This window comes from Castor canadensis, chromosome 7, assembly GCF_047511655.1.
Source record: "Castor canadensis chromosome 7, mCasCan1.hap1v2, whole genome shotgun sequence".
Lineage (NCBI taxonomy): Eukaryota > Metazoa > Chordata > Mammalia > Rodentia > Castoridae > Castor > Castor canadensis.
Genome location: NC_133392.1, coordinates 55118000 through 55136359, shown reverse-complemented (window position 1 = coordinate 55136359; position 18360 = coordinate 55118000). Strand labels below are relative to the sequence as shown.

Below are 18360 nucleotides of genomic sequence, written 5' to 3'. Positions count from 1 at the left end.
CTGATAAAGAGCATGTGTACTTACAGTTTCTAGTTTAACCTTCACCTCAAACCTGGAAAATAAATTGGGCTGATGTTATTAACTCCGTTTTACAAATTAGAAAACATAGGCCCAAAAAGTTGTTACCATGCTTTTTAGTTGGTGATAAAGTGGGTACTGGAACTATTGTCCCTGACCCTTTACATGTAAGTGTTGCCACTAAACAACTATCTAGTGTGGCGCACACTGAGAAATTGTCCTTAAAATTTCAGGTGTGTTTGCAATGGCTTATCCACAAACTTTTGCTTGATTAAGGGCCCAGAAACTTAAAATTACATTGCAAAATCACATGAAAACTTCTGTATGACAACGCTAAGGCGTTCATTAAACACTGACAGATTCATTCATGTGATTATAAGGTCATGAAGCAGAGAAAGCAAATTCTCTACTCACTGTTCACACTCATGTGTTTGGACCCTTTGGTCTCTTATTTTAGCTATCTGAGCTAACCCATTGTCTTTACCATAAAAGACACAGAAATGTTTATAAACCTAAGGACACACTTTGAGTGAATGCCAAACATTGTGCATGATAGATTGTTTTTTCCTCAAGTGCTGAGAAAACTTTGTGCTTAAAAAAATTCACTGTGTTGCTGATAATTGAAAATGGATTTACCTAGCTAGGTAGCTTTAATTAGTTTGCTGGTTTGCCAAAGACTTGTGGGTAAATGGAATTTTTTTCCTAATACCTGTAATGCATACAAGTGTTAAGTCAAAGCTGACTCCAGCAAAATCTAATTCTAAAAGCCTTAGAGTAAAATCAAGATGAAAAAATTTACACCACAACTACTGCATCAAAATAGAAAGAAGCATGTGAACAATCCAATAGCTATCACCACTATGATTGTCCAAAGAAAGAAAACCAGAAGCTAAGACTTTTCTAATAAATCCCCACTCATTACATTGCTATGACTGTTGGCTTGTCCAAAAGGGTTAGTATTTTAACACATCAAATTAACAAGTGTACAATAGAGACTAGAGGGAAATAAAAAGAAAAGAGAGGCAACTCTTTGGTGGAGAATTATGGTATTTATCTTTCTATATATGCACCCGATGTTGCTATAAGATAGTTATTTAAAAGACAAAAAGAAAGAAAAACTTATCAAATGCTAAGTCATGCTTATAACAAAAATGAAATCATGTATAAGTCAAAATGTCAATTTAATATTTTAGACTAAAGTCAGAAGATTTTGGTGCCAGTCCCACTGCCAATTCCAGTCTTAACTATACAATCAAGTCTTTCTTTAGGTTTTACTGACCTGAAAATTAAGGACAATGTTAGTGTCAGTATAATTCCTACCTCAACTGTCTGCATAGCCCTGAGCATCCAGGATGACCTAGAGAAGGTTGAGATTGTTACCATTCACAGAACATCAGAGGGTCTGGCTGGATGCCATGGAAGTGCTGAATTCTGTTCCAAGAGTGATTCAGAAAGGGAAATTATCACAAAGACTACATCTATTCCAATTTTTTCTTATCTGCTCAAGTCTTCACCCTAATATTTCTCTCCTATAATCATAACCAACCATAGAGAAGAGAACAAAAGGGCAGGAGGTGTTGAACATTCCACGGTCCTAAACAATAGGAATTAGGTTATTGTATCTATGATGGTTGATTTGGGGTGTCAACCTGACTGAATTAAGGGATGCCCAAAGAGCCAGTAAAGCCTTTTTCTTTTTCTAATCATTGCATTAATTATTCTCAGTGCTTCAGTAGGCACTGAGGCTATCCCTCTTCTGCTGAAAAGAAAACCCAGGTAGTTTGGTTAAGATGACTGGGCTAACTCTTGGGGATATACCCAAAAGACTGTTACTCCAGAGGCACCTGCACATCCATGTTTATTGCGGCACTACTCACAATAGCCAAGTTACGGAAAAAGACAAGATGCCCCAGCACTGACGAATGGATTAAGAAAATGTGGTATCTATACACAATGGAATTTTATGCAGCCATGAAGAAGAACGAAATGTTATCATTCGCTGGTAAATGGATGGAATTGGAGAACATCATTCTGAGTGAGGTTAACCTGGCTCAAAAGACCAAAAATCGTATGTTCTCCCTCATATGTGGACATTAGATCAAGGGCAAACACAACAAGGGGATTGGACTATGAGCACATGATAAAAGCGAGAGCACACAAGGGAGGGGTGAGGATAGGTAAGACACCTAAAAAACTAGCTAGCATTTGTTGCCCTTAATGCAGAGAAACTAAAGCAGATACCTTAAAGCAACTGAGGCCAATAGGAAAAGGGGAACAGGTACTAGAGAAAAGGTTAGATCAAAAAGAATTAACCTAGAAGGTAACACCCACGCACAGGAAATCAATGTGAGTCAATGCCCTGTATAGCTATCCTTATCTCAACCAGCAAAACCCCTTGTTCCTTCCTATTATTGCTTATACTCTCTCTACAACAAAATTAGAAATAAGGGCAAAATAGTTTCTGCTGGGTATTGAGGGGGGGGAGCGGGAGGGGGCGGAGTGGGTGGTAAGGGAGGGGGTGGGGGCAGGGGGGAGAAATGAACCAAGCCTTGTATGCACATATGAATAATAAAAGAAAAATGAAAAAAAAAAAAAAGATGACTGGGCTACCGTGTATGTGTCTGTGAGAGTGTTTCCAGAGGAGATTGTCCTGTGAGTAAGTGAACTGAGTGGAACTGATCCACCTTTAATGTGAGCAGGCACCATGCATTCAGCCCCAGACCTGCATGGAACAAAAAGGCTGAGCAAGTATGAATTCTTGCACTCTCTTTTCAAGAGCTGAATACCCAACACTCCAAGTTTCCTGGCTTTTGGACTTCAGTACTCGGGAACAGCACTCCCACTTCCTCCCAAGGCTCTTGAACCTTTAGCATAAGACTAAGTCATACCATTGTCTTGAACTGAGCCAGCTTCCCTGGCTCTCCAGCTTGCAGACAGTCTTTTGTGGTACTTTTCAGCCTCTGTAATTGAATCAACTAACCCCTTAACAAATCCCTTTTCATATACTTCTCCCTCTGTGTATATATCCTATTGATTCTGTCTCTCTGAAGAATCTTGACTATACCAGTATCTAAACATTCCCTGCATTCCTGTGTGCCATAGCCTCAAAATATTCTAAATTCTTGTGTATTCTCCTAGGGTCTATCACTAAGGATTCTAAACTGCAGTCCTGGGAACATGGGGTCCTCTCAAAAGGGCAATCATAATACAGTATATGGACTAACTTACTTAAGGACCTCAGTCAAAAACCTTTCAAGGCTGACACTCATGTTGAACCTTGGTTAGAAAAAAAAAGAGAGAGAAATAATTTAAAACCATCAACCCTCCAGCTTGAATAGAAAATATCATATTAGATTTTCTTGTTCATTACTATTATTTTTAATGGACAGATCATAGTTGCCATCATTTATGAGTTACAAAATAATATTTGCATATATATATATGTGTGGGATTATATCATGCTAATTAGCATATCCATCACTTCTCTTACTTAACATTTTTGTAGTAAGATATTTCAAGTTTATTATTTTGAAATATAAAATAATTATTGACTACAATTAATTTTTGCCATGCAATAGATCTCACAACTCTTTCCTTCTATCTTGAAATTTTGTACTCTTTGATCAGCCTTTCCTCAACCACTCCTTCCCACCCCGCCCTGGCCTCTAGTAAAGATCATTCTACCCTCTACTTCTGTAAGATCAACTTTTTAATATTTCACTGTAGGTGAGACCATACAGTGTTTGTTTTATCTGTTAACCAATCAGGTTGATTTTATATCTTTACTATTGTGAATGATGCTGCAGTGGACATGGGACTGTATATTAATTTCATCTCCTTCGGATATATACCCAGGTATGGAATTACTGGGTCATGTGGTTCTATTTTTAATTTTTTGAGTAACCACCATACTGCTTTCCATAATGACTGAACTAATTAACATTTCTACCAACAGTGCTGTAAAGGTTCCCTTTTCTCTATGTACTCACTGACCCTTGTAACAGGTGTGAGAGGATGTCTCATTGCAGTTTTAATTTGCATTCCTCTAATGATTTTGTGCATGTACTTTTTGGCTTTATATAGATCATTTTTGAGAAATATCTGTTCTGGTCCTTCACCCATTTGTTAATCAGGCTGTTCACTTCCTTGCTATTATTTGAGTTCCTTATAAGTCTAAGACATTAAGATCAGATTTGTGGTTTGCAAGTATTTTCTCCCATTCTATAGGTTCTCTCCACTTTGTTAATTGTTCCCTCTGCTATTCAAAGCTTTTTAGTTTAATGAAATTCCATTTGTCTATTTTTGCTTTTGTTGCCTGTGCTTTCAGGGTCATATCCATAACACAACCTTATTAAGCTTTCTTATTAACAATAACAACATTGCCCCTATGTACTTTACAAGATTATGAAGATCAAATTAGATAATTTGGTAAAAAGCACCCCCAAAACTATTAAACTTTTTAAACTATTAATTTACATTACTCAAAGAACATGAAGAACATAGAGCATAAGTCAGTGAGCAATATTCCCAGTTAATAAAACATAAAACAATGCTTCTATAAATTCTAGCCAGGTACAAATATACACTTATCCTACTTTCTAACTCTTGTAGAAAATAAAGTTTTTCATGAGAAGGTAAGCTGCAAATTAGTGATCTCTTTTTCTACAAAAGAGAACATGTCACTTATATTCAAAGTTGTCAGTATAAATGTGAATGTAGAAAAATAGTTAACTTACCCACAAGAATAACCCAGAAGCTCATACAAAGTACAAAAATTATTTGGAAAAAATGTTTTATCAATCTATTTGCATATACCATTGATATATCCAAATCAAAGCCAATGAAGTATAGAAAGACATTATGATCAAGTTGGATTTATTCCAGAAATGCATGTGATTCACCATATTAACAAAATAAAGAGAAAAAAAGTTCATGATTATCTCAAAAAAACTGCAGAAAACACACCTGATAAAATTCACAACATTCATAGTAAACTAGAACTAGAACTTCTTTAAATCTGAAACAGAGTATCTGAACACACACACACACACACCACCAAAAAAAAAGAACTGCAAACCTTCACACTTAATGGTAAAATATTAGTCTCTAAGATTAGAAATAAGAAAAGAAAAACTTTTTACCACTATTTGTACACTGTACTAAGGGTTCCATCAAGAGGGAGAAAGAGGAGGGGAAAAAAGGGAAGAGGAAATTGCTATTACTAATTGCAAATGTTAGGATGTATACATAGAAAATCCAAAAGAACTATATATAATTTACTGGAATTAGTAAGTGTTTTGAATTAGACTTTTCATTACTGTGAAAAATATCTCACAGAAATAACTTAAAGGAAAAAATATTTATTTGGGCTCCCAGTTTCATAAGTTTCACTCCATCATGGTGGAGAGGGCATGGTGGATCACAGCAGTTCACATCATGGCAGCCAAAAAGCAGAGAGAAGATGCTTGGACAGAGAGAATGTCTGAGCTCTGGCTTCCTCCTTCTTTATTCCTTCTGGGGCCCCAGACTACTGGATGGTGCTGCACACATTCAGGGCATGTCTTCACCCCTTAGTTAATCATCTCTGGAAATGCCTTCACATAGCCACACAGAGGTATGATTTACCAATCTCTAGGCTTCTCTCAATCCAATCAAGTTGACAAATGAGATTAACCATAAAATAAGTGAATTTGTTGAGTTTCCTATTTAAGAAGCAAAAATAAAAATTAACTGTAATAATTCTACATACCAAAAAGTAAATAGAAAATAATATTTTAAATGACATCATACCTGCATTAGAAAAACATGAACACCTAGGAATAAATTTAATAAAAGATGTGCATAAGACATCTACATAGAAACCTATATGACAAAGATTAGAAGAATTAATAGTAACAATATTAGTTGTCTCCTAATTCCAGTGAGCTTTTTAATTATAGGAATTAAAGACTGATTTGAAATTTTATGTGAAAATGCAAAAGGCCAAGAATACCCAAGAGATTGGAAGATCAAAATGGGGGGAATTCATTCTACCAGATATCAAGATTTATGAAGCTATCAAAATTAAGACAATAGAAATAGACCACTGGAGCAGAAGAGAAAGTCTAGAAAGAGGCCTACAGTTTTATAGAGAATTCATTTGTGTCAGGAGGTAGAAATTTATTTTCAGTAATTCAGCTGAGTATATTGGATATTCTTATGAGGGGAAAAATTATCTCACATCATAAACAAAAATTTATTCCAGGTAGAGAGAAGATGGGGAATTACAGACTCAAACCACATTTCTATTTCTCCACATACCAGAAATAAAACCCCAGGTACACGGCTACATAGACAAGTAAGCAAGTAAACTCAGGGAGGGTATCAATAAAAGATTAGACAGATAGTGGCTGGAGAAAGTTTTAAAAACACTAAATTTTTGATCTATAAAATAAAGAGATTTTTAAAAGGCACACCTGGGACCTATCTTGGAGTCAGGAAAGCTACCTGGTAGCTTTGTCTCTGACACAGCACACAAAAGAGAGCAGGGTACACTTTCCTGTGACCACCAGATCCCAAGAACACTGCCCAGCCCAGGGGGTACATGTAAACACATCTACACACAAAGAAGTTTTGGCGCAGCGGGCTGGCTAAAGGCCCACATACCCAAGACCAGTCCAGGAGTCCAGAAAAGCAACAGGAGAACTGCAGACAGAAACCTGAGGATCAGAGATTGGAGGAGAGCATCCACTGCAATGATAGAGCCCAGCATGCATACACTCTTCTCCTCAGCAACGAAGAAATAATGACTTTCATTTTTATCTTTAGCTTTTCCTTTTTTCTCTATTTTTACCTTTATTTTTATTTTTTAATTTCTTTTTCACAAATTTTTCTATTGGTGGTTTATTCTACCTCCTGTGTTTATTATTAATTTCTCTCTCCCATAGCCATTCTTGACTATAGCATCCTTCTTCACAATAATTGAACTATATTCCTGCACATTATTATTTTGCTTGCCTCAAGCCCATATACTTCACCCACTTTCCCCAATTTCCCTTCTCTTCTATTTCTTCCTTATTTTTACTACTTAATTTTTAACTCTTACACAAATGATTTTTCCTAACTCCTAACTAACATATAAAAGTGCTAATCCCTTTCACATATGATGTTGATTGGTGGTATATATGATATCACCAATGATTTATTACTTCATGTAAATATCTGATTTGGTATTAAATTGGTGAATTTCTCATTGATGAGATATACCTCCAAGTCAATGATGAGAAACAGCACATCACTTCTGTCACTACCCAGTCTTCCCAGAATACAAAGAATTCTCTCAACTGATAGACTTCAGGTGACTGAAACTTCAACCTACAGCTTGATTTCAGATGAGCAAATCTCAACACATACAAGAAATATTTTAAAAAATCAGCATGACACAACAACCTCAAAAAGTCAATGATTACACAACAAATATCTGAATGATAGTGAAGTGGATGGAATCTCAAATATTGAACTCAAATGAATGATCAATGAAATGAAAGAGGACATGTATAAACATCTCAGTGAAATCAAAGAGAATATAAATAAGCAGCTAAATTAATTCAAAGAGGATATAATTCCTGAAAAAATTAAATTGAAATCACGAAAATAAAAGCTCTATAAGACAAATAAAAAATTCAGCTGAAAACCTGTCTGGTAGACTGGGACATGACCAGAATAGAAATTCCCCAAATCATATTACAATTACACCTCTGAGTTTAAAGAACAAGGAAATAGCACTGAAAGATTAAAGATTAAAGGAAGAAGAACAAAGTCACCTATGAAGTCAGATCCATCAAACTAACAGTTCAACAGAAACTGTAAAGTAAGGAGGGAATAGCACCATGTATTTCAAGCTCTGAAAGAAAATAGCTGCCAACTTAGACTACTCTACCCTACCCAGTAAAGCTATCATACATAACTAAAGAATAAAGTTTTAAAATTTTCAATGATAAACAAAAGCTAAAGTAAATTATGACTACTAAATCAGCCTGCAGAAGATATTTAAAGGAATTTTACATGCAGAAGAAGAGGATAAACCCAGCCATCAACATAAGAGAAAAAATAAATCTTACCAGATAAGTAGAAAAACAAGTGAGGAACAGATGCTACAAAAACAAAATAAAACAAAACAAAAAAATGGCAGGAATTACCACATACCTTTCAATAATAACTTTGAATGTAATGGTCTCAATTCTCCAATCAAAACACACAGACTAGTGGACTGGATTAAAAATAAGACTCAACCATTTGCTGTCTACCAGAAATATACTTCACTAACAAAAACAAACACATTCTTTTTATTTATTGTTTTATTATTCATATGTGCATACAAGACTTGGATCATTTCTCCCCCCTGCCCCCACCCCCTCCCTTACCACCCACTCGCCCCCTCCCTCTCTCCCCCACCCCCTCAATACCTAGCAGAAACTATTTTGCCCTTATCTCTAATTTTGTTGAAGACAGAGTATAAGCAATAATAAGAAGGAACAAGTGTTTTTGTTGGTTGAGATAAGGATAGCTATACAGGGAGTTGACTCACATTAATTTCCTGTGCCTGTCTGTTACCTTCTAGGTTAATTCTTTTTAATCTAAACTTTTCTCTAGTTCCTGGTCCCCTTTTCCTATTGGCCTCAGAAACAAACACATTCTTAAAGTGAAAGGAAAGAAAAAGATTTTCCAAGAAAATGAACCCTGAAAGCAAGCAGGAGTAGCCATGCTCATATCTGACAAAGTACATTTCCAACAAAAATTAGAAAAGGCAGAAAAAGTCACTTCATATTTGTAAAGGGAAAAATCCATCAGGAGGACTAAATATTGTAAACATACACACAATGAATGTTGTGCACCCCATTAGTAATACTCTTTAAAAAAAAATCAGGTAGATCCCCCAACACAATAATAGTGGGTGACTTTTAATATGTCATGCTCACCAGTAGACAGATCATCAAGACAAAAAATTAACAAGGAAACCTCAGAGTTAACTGACATAATAGATCAAATGGATATAACAGACATCTACAGAATATTCCACCCAAAAGCTGCAAAATATACATTCTTCTCAGAACTTTCTCCAAAATAGATTATACTTAGGACAAAAAACAAGTCTTAACAAATACAAGAAAATTGAAATAACATCCTGTATTTTATCAACAACAACAGAATAAAGTTAGAAGTCAATAACAGGAGAAACTACAAAACATTGAGACTTAACAATTCACTTTTGAATGATCAGTGAGTCATTGAACAAACAAGAAAAGCAATCAGAAAATTCCTAAAAGCAAATGAAAATGAAAACACAGCTCACATCTCAGCAGTGCTGAGAGGAAAATTCATAAGTGTAAATGACTACATTAAAAAATCAGAGAAATTTCAAATAAATAATCTAACAATCTCAAGCTCTTAGAAAAAAAAGAACTCAACAAACATAAAGTCAGCAGGCAGTAAGAAATAACTAAGATTGGGGTAGGAATTAATGAAATGGAGACTTAACAAACACAAAGAACCAATAGAACAAAAAGTTGGTTCTTTGAAAAGATAGACAAGATTGATAAACCTCTAGCCAAATTAACCAAAAGAAAAAGGAAGAGAACTCAAACTGATAAAATTAGAGATCAGCAAGGGGACATCACAACAAATACCAAAGAAATCTAGTAGATCATGGGGAAATACTTCAAAAATCTGTATCCTAATAAACTGGAAAATCCAGAAGAAATGGCTAAGTTTCTATATGCATTTGACCTATAAAAATTGAGCCAAAACTATATAGTAAACCATCTAAGTAGATTTAATGAGCAATGAAATTAAAGCAGAAATAGTCTTACAACAAAGAAAAGACCAGGACCAGATGGATTCACTGCCAAATTCTGCAAATCCTTAGTAAGAACAAATGCCATTCCACAAAACAGAAAGGAAAGGAACACTACCAGACTCATTCTATGAAGCCAGTATTGTCCTGCTTCCAAAACCTGATAATGGTACAACAGAAAAAGAAAATTATAGACCAATTTCCCTAAGGAAAATTCTCAATAAAATACTAACAAACCAAATTCAACAACACATTTAAAAAATCACACACCATGATCAAGTTGATTTCATTCTGTTGATGCAAGTATGGTTCAGCATGCACAAACCAATTAACATAATACAGCACATAAAAAGATAAAAGACAAAATTCACATGATCCCCTCAATAGATGAAGAAAAAGTCTGACAAAATTCAGTATCTCTTCATGATAAAAACCCTAAAGAAACTTTGAATAGAAGAAACATACCTCAATATAGAAAAAGCTATATCTGATAGAACTATAGCCAATATTGTCCCAAAGGGGAAAGACTGAAACCATTTCCTTGAAGGTCAGTAACAAGATAAGGATGTCCACTCTCCCCACTCTTCTTCAACATAGTACTTGAATTCTTAGAGCAATAAGACAAGAAAAAGAAATAAAAGGGATACAAATATGAAAGGAAGAAGTCCAGGCAATGAAAAAGAGCAGTGGAGGGGGTGAATTCAAGTGCAGTATTATTAGATACATAGTAAGAACCTTTGTAAATGCTACAATGTATCCCCACCTAGCACAACAACTAATAAAAAAGAAGAGGAAGAAGTCAGATTATTGCTCTTCATAGATAATGTGATCCTCTACTTAAAGGACCCCAAAGACTCCACCAAAAAACCTCTTAGATATGATAAACACTTACAGCAAAGTAGTAGAATACAAAATCAACATTAAATAGTCAATAATAAACAAGCTGAAAACTAAATCAGGAAAACAATTCTATTCTCAGTAGCCTCAAAAAATTAAATACTTAGGAATAAGCCTAACTAAATGAAAGCTATGAGACACTGAAGAAAATTCTAGAAAATGAAAAACCCTCCCATGTTCATGGATTGGTAGAAAATGGGTATATTACCAAAAGCAATCTGCAGGTTCAATGCACTGTCCATCAAAATTCCAATGACATTCTCCACAGAAATAGAAAAATCAACCCTAAAATTCATTTGGAAACACAAATGACGTCAAATAGCCAAAGCAATCCTGAGAAAAACCAGCAATGCTAGAAATACCACAGTACCTCACTTCAAATTATAGTATATAATAGAGCATAGTAACAAGGACAGCATAGTATTGGTACAAAGGTAAAAACCATAGATCAATGGAATAGAATAGAAGAAATAAGCCCACACAGCTATAGTCATGTATTATCTGACAAAGGTATCAAAAACCTTCATTAAAGAAAAGACAGTCTCTTCAACAAATAATATTGGGGAAACTGGATGTCCATATACAGAAAAGTGAAACTAGAACTCTATCTCTCTCCATGAATGAAAAGCAATTCCAAATGGATTAAAGAGCTTAATGTATAACCAGAAACTTTGAAATTTCTGGGGGGAAAACCTGAAGTTATAAGCATAGGCAATACATTTCTGAATAGAACCCCAATTGCTCAGAAAATAAGAACAAGAATTTTTACATGGGATTGCATCAAATTTAAAAGTTTCTGCACCATGATAAAAGCGAGAGCATACAAGGGAGGGGTGAGGATAGGTAAGACACCTAAAAAATTAGCTAGCATTTGTTGCCCTTAACACAGAGAAACTAAAGCAGATACCTTAAAAGCAACTGAGGCCAACAGGAAAAGGGGACCAGGATCTAGAGAAAAGGTTAGATCAAAAAGAATTAACCTAGAAGGCAACACACATGTACAGGAAATTAATGTGAGTCAACTCCCTGTAGAGCTATCCTTATCTCAACCAGGAACACTTGTTCCTTCCTATTATTGCCTATACTCTCTCCTTAACAAAATTAGAAATAAGGGCAAAATAGTTTCTGCTGGGTATTGAGGGGGTAGGGGGGAGAGGGAGAGGGCGGAGTGGGTGGTAAGGGAAGGGGTAGGGGCAGGGGGAGAAATGACCCAAGCCTTATATGCATATATGAATAATAAAACAATAAAAAAAAAGAAAATTGAAAAAAAATAAAAGTTTCTGCACAGCAAAGGAAAGAACTACCAGAATCAAAAGAAAACTAGCAGAATGGGAGGAAATTTTTGTTAGTTACTCATGTGATAAAGGATTAATATCCAGAATATACACAGAGCTCAAAAAAAGAAACACCAAAACAACAAATAATGCAATTAATAGATGGCAAATGAATTGGTCAGTTTCCTAAAGAAGTACAAATGGCTAGTAAATACATTAAGAAATGTTCAACATTCATAAGCAAATCAAAACATTGCTGAGATTCCGTCTTGCCCCAGTCAGAATGGCTATCATCAAGAAAACAAATAACAACAAATGCTGGTAAGGATGTGGAGGAAAAGAAACCTTTACACACTTTCGGTGAAATGTATATTAGTGCAGCCACTATGGAAATCAGTTCTATATTTAGAAAATTAAATATAGAACCACCATATGATTCCGCCATCCCAATCCTGGGCATTGAAGTCAGCATAAAGTTGAGACACCTGCACATTTATGTTTATAACAACACTATTCACAATAACCAAAATATGGAATTGGCATAGGTGCTCATTGACACAAATACACAATGGAGTGTTACTCAGCCATAAAGAATAATGAAATTATGCCATTTGCAGGAAAATAAATGGAACTAGAGATCATCATGTTAAGTGAAATAAGCCAGACGGAGAAAGACAAGAAACTGCATGCTCTCTCTTGTGTACAGAATCTAGTCTTAAAAAAGGATTAACAAGAATGTAAAGTAGGTCTTGTTCAGAAGTGGGTGTCAGTGAGGGGGGAAAGGTGAAAGGAGAAAGAGAAGGCGGAGTGAATATGGTTGAAGCACTTTATTCCCATGTATGAAAATAGAACTGTGAAACCTGTTGAAAACATTTTAAGAAGGCAGAGGGGGATAAAGTGGAGAGACAGAGGGGTGAATCTGATTGAGACATATTTTATGCATATGTGAAAGTATCACACTGAAATTATATAATTTATATTATATAATTATATATAAAAATTATATATAATTATATAACATAATTATATATAAAAATTATATATAATTATATAACATAATTATATATAAAAATTATATAGTATATAATTATATATTATGAATAATATATGCTAATTAAAAAGCAGAAAGGTGTAAGAGGGAGGCAGAAGAGAGGGTCAGAGCTATACAATGTGTAAAGAACTCAGCCTGCCACCCTGGCTTTGAGAAGGGAGGGAGGGGCCATTAGCCAAGGAATGTGAACAGTCTACAGAAGCAAGAAAACAAGGGAGTGTGTTCTCCTCAGAGGCTCCAGAGAGGGCTGCAGCCCTGATAACACCTTGAGTTTAACCTAGTGAAACTCTTTTTGGACCGCAGATCTCCAAAATTATAAAATTTGTGTTGTTTAAGAGTAATAGGTAGGTAAGGGAGGAGGCGGGGGGTGGATGGGGGGAGAAATGACCAAAACAGTGTATGCACATATGAATAAAAGAAAAGAAAAAAAAAAAGAATAATAAAACCAGGGTGGATTATAGATCTACATGTAAAAGTTAAAACAAAGAGATTCTAAATGATAACATAGAATAGTAACTTCATACCATGGCAGTAAGGATAGAGTTTACAAACTGTATTTTAAAAAACTTTAAGAGAATGATTGATAATTAGGCTATATTAAAATAAATAAAAATAAATAAAATGCAAAAAAGTTTTTCTAAAATAGGCCATCAAGAGATCAAAATGCAAAACACATAAAAAAATTTACAAAATATGTAATCAACAATTCATATTCAACATACATAAAGAATGTCTAATACATTGCAGACAATTTAGCAGAAAATGAGCAAAAGACATGAACAGGTGTTTTCCAGAGGCCTCATTCAAGCCTTGCCAGTTCTTATATAGGAATGTTCTTTATAGGAAAATAATCCAGATCAAAATTATGTGTTGCTCTAAGTTATCACTTCTCTAGCCTCCTTCAGTCTGGAACAGTTCCTCAGTGTTTCCATGATTTTCATGATCTTGACATTTTAAAATTACAGATCAGTCATTTTGTAGGAAAAAAATGAGGATATCTGAATTCTAACAAACACAGGTAATCATATTCAACTTCATTAGTCATCAAGGAAATACAAATATTAAAACTGGTGTGATAACTACACACTAACCAAAATGGCTAAAGCAAAAAGACCTAGAAATACTAAAGAGTCTTATGTTGCTAGAAAAAATACAATGCTGTAAACGATGTGAGCAGACAGAACAATCATATGCTCATGGTGTGGACGTTCAAAGCTCAAGAAGAGGCAAAACTTGTCTATAACACTGGAAACAAGGACATGATTACCTTTGGGGAGAGGATGGTGGGATAAAGACTGGCAAAGAGCACAGGTGGGAAGGTGCTCTTTTTTTTGCAAGATAGCTCTATTCCTGGGCTAATACATTTTTGATCTTCCTGATAATTATACATCTGTGTTCAATTTGTGACACTTCAGCAAGCTATGCACTTAACACATGTGCACCTATCTCAATATCATATTAAAAGTTTGCTTAAAATGGAACTAGAGGACCAGAGTCATCAAAAATGGTCAGACTATGGTTCACATTAGCACATTTTCTACAAATCTTGTGATTGTAAGGCAGCCTTTGAAGGTTAAGACAATATCCTTTCACTCACCTTTTGTAAAAAAGTTTGTAAACTTTTGTCTATAAACTTTCCTAACATCTCATAGTCAAGGCCTCTGTGAGTTGTTTTGCCTTTAACAAAGAATTGAAGTAGAAAATAGATCAATGGTTACCAGAGGATTGGGGGTAGGGTGAATGAAGAAAGGGGAGATGTTGGAAATTGGTCAATGGGTACAAAATGACAGTTCAATAGGAGGAATAAATAATTCTGGTGTTCTATTGCATAGCTTAGTCCAATAGAACTGTGTTAATAGTAATATGTCATATATTTAAAATAGCTAAAAGGAAGGGTTTTGAATATTCTCACCTCTTTGAGAAATGATCAATTTGAGCTGATGGATATGCTAATTAACATGATTTAATCATATCACCATGTATGTATTGAGATATTACATTGTTCCTCTTAAATTTATACAATTGTGTCAGTTAAAAATAAATTAAAACCTTTTATGAAAAATAAATCTGGCAAATATAGAAATTTGAAACTTTAGCCCTTTTCTTCAAATGCTTCCTAGAGGGGCTGCCAGAGTGGCTCAAATGGTAGAGCTCCTGCCTAGCAAGCGCGAGGCCCTGGGTTCAAACCCAGGAACTGCAAAAAAAAAAAAGGAAAACACTAAACCTTAAGCAGTAGAGACAGTAAGCAGGGAGGTGGTGAAGGCCCATTAAACCTCAGCATGAAAAGGGACCCCTGAAGTCATTGGTCTAACCTTAGTCCATACAAGGGCCATGTGTAGCAAGTTGGTTGTCACTTAGTTTCTTCAAGCTCAAGGAGCTAAAGCAGCCTAGTCCCTGGATGAAGAACTTTCCATGTCTGCAAATCAGCCTATGAGAAACTCCCAAACTATTTCAACTCAGGCTCCTTAGATATGAAAGAAACCCACCCCCCTCCAAATAACAGACTTTCAAATATAAGAAGCAGATTTCATATCCCTCCAGTTATTTCTCTTCTTTACACTAAACATCCTTCAATCCTTACGATAAATTAGATGTCATCATATTGAGAGTAGTAGCTTTCTTGTTCCATGAAGGACTTCTAAATCAATTTGATTTGGTTTTCTAATTCAGTCCAGATGAGGATGCAATCTAGCTATGGGAGAAGAGCATGGCCAAGCCAGTTTTGTGTATAGTTAAGGCAGGTTGTTGCCTGTTCTGCAGGATTTGAGAGGGAGAGAATTTTTCTGTAAGTAAAATATTTTCAATACTTGCCTACCTTGAAACCTGAAATTCTCATATAAATCACAACTTTGTGATAAAACAACAAAGATTACTATGGAAAACAATTGCTATGCCACGATCAAACATGAACAGAAAAGAAACTGGTTCTTAAGGTGAAACAGAAGGATGTGGTCATGGGTCATGAGGCAGGTGAATTAGAGGAGAGTGAGAAGCTCAGAAAGCACCTGGAGAATTAGATGACCCAAGAGGGCAGACACAGCTGGGAAACCAGCACACGTGACACCTAGAAGCATGGACTAAAATGAAGGCATAAACACCTCAAAATTTTAAACTGAAGTGGGGGAGGGGGCAACTTGCCAAGACACATAGCCAAGTGTTCTTCCTCCCATCTGAAACTCTGTGAACTAGTGGGTAGCTAGATGCAGGAATGGAGTCTCTCTCTCTTCCCCTCTCCTTTCCTTTTTGTCACTATGCATTTATCCCACTAGGAATCCTCCATGCCACTAAATTCTTCCTGCTATAGTTTAAATGTTGAATATTCCCCCAAAGACCCAAATGTTAAAATCTTGGTCCCCAGGATGGCACTACTGGGAGGCAGTGGAACCTTTAGGAGATGGGGCATACTGGAAGGTTCTTAGGGCATTGGGAAGAGCATTGTGGGACTCAGACCTCTTCTTTCTCTTTGCTCCCTTGTTACAATATAAGCAGTATTGCTCTGCCACATGATCCTTGCCATTTTAATCTGGCATGGCCACCAAAGACTCAAAGCAGTGGGTCTGCCCAGTCTTGGACTGGAACCTCCAAAATGTGAACCAAAATAACCTTTTTCTCTTTCTAAGTTATTTATCTCTAGCATTTTGCTATAATGATGGAAAGTTGCTATTCCCAGCATCCATGCCCATGATTGAATAATAAATCACACCAGCCCTAACTGGCACCCAGTTGCCTGAATTTGGAAAGGATAGGAGGACAAGGAAGCCCAGTTTGGGCTTCTGATCTGTTATATCATCAATAAAGGTGAGTCAACTACATCAAGCCTATAACGGAAAGAGACAGTTGTTGCACAAGAAATAAAGCTACAATTTGAACTCGTACAGCTCAGATTGGCTGTTTTTAATTGGTGACAACTCAAATACAATGGTAGCAAAGGCAGGTGATTGGCACCCTTTGATTGCAATTGAGGTACACTGACAAAATGAGATTAGTTCTTTCACAAACTCTTCCCTATGTAAACATTGAAGCAAAGACCTTCTGAAACCAAAGAGGAGGTTTTATAAGGTAGAGTTTTCAGCTTCTGTGGAATTGATTTGGATAGCATCTATAGATAGAGAATGCCTAAAATACTTGCAAGGAGGTAGGCATAAGGGATGTACAATTCCACACAATAAGGAAGTGGCAGTGCCGGTACAGAGACATGGAATCTGCCTCTTGATCTAGTGTTCTACAATACACTCCCTCCTTGCAGACCATAGGGACTAAACATTTAAGCTCTGCCACGGTTGGTGGTAATGAGTGCCTCAGGACCCCATGAGTCATCTGCTGAAAGAAATCAATCTAATCTGCTCATATGCAAATATAGAGAGTGGAAAATCTAAGTGTTCATCCTACAAATGCTTTGGCTTGTTACATCCACACCTGGGACCATCAGCAATGAATTAAAATAAGAGCAACTGTGGATTTAATGGTTGATTTAGAATTTTTTTTAAAAAAATCAGTCAAAGCTTTCTTTAACCAGCTTGTTCTTAAAAAGGTAATTACACTTTGAGATGGGAGATGTTAGCCATAGCCTAGGGAATGGATTTTGAACTTCACAAGATTTTTGTTTTCTTTTGTTTTTTGTTTTTTGGTTTTTTCAAAATTACAAAATAAAATTTATTTCAAAAGTATAAGAGAACATTTGCATTTGGACAGGTGATCAACAGGTGTACTGTAAGAGAAAAATATCCATGGCCTGAAGTTTTTCCATTCATATTTTTTATATTTGTTTATTTTTTTGTTCATTTATTCACATGTGCATACAATGTTTGGGTCATTTCTCCACCCTGCCCCTCTACACTCCCCAACCCCCTCAGTTTCAGGCAGGTCCCATTCTACCCTTATCACTGATTTTGGTGAAGAAAAGACATAAGCATAATAAGGAAGACAAAGCGTTTTTGCTAGTTGAGTTAAGGAGAGCTATACAGAGAGATTCCTACTATTGCTTTCATGTACCCATGTGTTATGACCCATGTTGATTCAACTCTAACTGATCTTTACATTGTTTCCTGATCCCCTGCTCATGATAACCTATCATTTTAAGGTTTCTGTATGGGTTCCTCTGGAGTGGGGACATCAAACACTTTCATATTTTGGATTTTCTACCTATTTCTATATCTCCCATATGTGCTCTCCCCTTTTCTTGTGATCCAAGTCCAACCACATTGCTGCGTTTGCCCTAGATCTAAGGTCTGCATATGAGGGAGAACATATGATTTTTGGTCTTCTGAGTCTGGCTGACCTCGCTCAGA

At 35.8% G+C, this 18360-nt stretch overlaps 1 long non-coding RNA gene across 1 annotated transcript in view; it reads right to left on the bottom strand.

Moving 5' to 3' along the window:
• Positions 1-18360, bottom strand: part of LOC141424624 (uncharacterized) — a 280393-nt gene that overhangs the window by 157063 nt on the left and 104970 nt on the right. The gene's annotated exons all lie outside the window — the stretch shown is intronic.